The sequence below is a fragment of the Neomonachus schauinslandi genome, chromosome X, assembly GCF_002201575.2.
Source record: "Neomonachus schauinslandi chromosome X, ASM220157v2, whole genome shotgun sequence".
Taxonomy (NCBI): domain Eukaryota; kingdom Metazoa; phylum Chordata; class Mammalia; order Carnivora; family Phocidae; genus Neomonachus; species Neomonachus schauinslandi.
The window spans coordinates 102,789,037-102,791,122 of NC_058419.1; the positions used below are offsets into that span (position 1 = coordinate 102,789,037).

The 2,086-nt window shown below is 37.2% G+C and overlaps 1 non-coding gene across 1 annotated transcript; it reads right to left on the reverse strand.

The window, feature by feature from the left end:
• Nucleotides 1–1,094: 1,094 nt before the first annotated feature.
• Nucleotides 1,095–1,229, reverse strand: LOC123323535. Its single transcript, XR_006539468.1, has one exon. It is a non-coding gene; the product is annotated as a small nucleolar RNA SNORA31 (small nucleolar RNA).
• Nucleotides 1,230–2,086: the final 857 nt, after the last annotated feature.

Sequence of the window (2,086 nt, forward strand, 5' to 3'; positions counted from 1 at the left end):
ATGACCCAGCAATTGCACTCCTGGGTATTTATCCCAAAGACACAGAGGTAGTGAAAAGAAGGGCCATATGCACCCCAATGTTCATAGCAGCAATGTCCACAATAGCCAAACTGTGGAAAGAGCTGAGATGCCCTTCAACAGATAAATGGATAAAGAAGATGTGGTCCATATATACAATGGAATATTCCTCAGCCATCAGGAAGGATGAATACCCAACTTTTACATCAACATGGATGGGACTGGAGGAGATTATGCTAAGTGAAATAAGTCAAGCAGAGAATGTTAATTATCATATGGTTTCACTTATTTGTGGAACATAAGGAATAGCATGGAGGACATTAGGAGAAGGAAGGGGAAAATGGGGGGGGAATTGGAGGGAGAGATGAACCATGAGAGACTATGGACTCTGAGAAACAAACAGGGTTTTAGAGGGGAGAGGGGTGGGGGGATGGGTTAGCCCGGTGATGGGTATTAAGGAGGGCACGTACTTCATGGAGCACTGGGTCTTATACGAAAACAATGGATCGTGGATCTCCACATCAAAAACCAATGATGTATTGTATGGTGACTAAAATAACATAATAAAATTAAAAAAAAATAAAATAAATACATAAATATTGGCATTAAGGAGAGCACTTGTTGGGATGAACACTGGGTGTTATAAGCAAGTGATGAACCGCTCAATTCTACCCCCGAAACCAATACTACATTATATGTTAACTAACTTGAATTTAAATAAAATCTTGAAAGAAAAAAAAGAAAAAAACCCATAAATAACTGAAAATTAAAATGGCTGGTTTCTATTATGCTAGAACTGAGAACAATGCTTTTGAGTTCATGATTCCTTTGCTGGTGTGATTTGAGGCACACACTTGTCCCCAAAGACCCAACTCCCTTTCTGGTAGAATTTGAGGAATCTGCCCCTATAGACTTGCCCAATTTAAGCAAAATATTTTATTTTATTTTTATTTTATTTTTTATTTTTTTCCTTTTGCAACACTTCTAATAAACTCAAATTTTAGATACTTTGGAGTAAAACAAGATTTCATTGTTGACAAGGTTACTTCTGATTTGTGTAAATTCTTTTGGTTTTTCCCTGTACTCCCCCATTCAATCTTGACTGCCACAATGAGACAGACAGAAAGTGTGAGGACACTTTTTTTCTTGCATCTCTAGTGGAAACCTTAGCAGCAGACAGGAACTGCTCCAGGTCTGTCAAATGGATGCATTAGGCAAAATATTTTAAAGTGTAAATGTACTTGAGGGAAGATGTCATAATCTATTATCAGTCCTTGTTTGCGTGTGTGTGCGTGTGTGAGTGTATGTTAATCTACTTCTCTTTCCCTCAAGATAAGGGAGAATAACAGAGTAATCAATGCAAGAGTTGAAGGTTGAGCTCAAAATATGGATGAAACAGTAAAAAGGGAATGGAACTGATGTTACATATGTTATCTCACTGGACTTCGCAACAATCCTGGGAGCGCAGCAAGGTATGATTACCCCACCCTGAAATAAAAGGATGCTGGGTCTCAAAATTAAGTGGATTGCCTAAAATTAAACAGTTAATAAATAGCAGCAATAGTCTTCTAATTCTCACTCTGAGTTCTTAGGGTTTTCTCCCCATGATACTCCATTACCTCTTCAACATCTCTGCCTCTTCCCCTGAGTCCATCATGCTACAGGTATAATTTCCTGTCTCCTAGAAATATGACTCTGCCTTCTGGAACTTAAAATCATTCCCATAAGAATTTTTTCTGTAACTTGGTCCTACCTAAAATCCCCAAATTAAAACCAAACACCCAAAATCTAAAGATGTTTCTCAAATTCAGTCTACTAAGCTAAGAGCCAGTAATAATCACTCTGTCTTATCAAACATGATATAGGACACTGCTCTGTGTTGAATTACAGGTGATACAAATCCTGAATTAAAATCAGGCAAACCATCTTTTTCATGTAGCTAAGTCTCACAATTAAGAATATATAATAATTAGTTTCAAATTGTGGTAAATCATCAAAGAAAGTTAGGTATCCTGGGAGTTATTTACATGTGAACAGATGCCTATGGAAATTAAATGGAGTGTGGAAA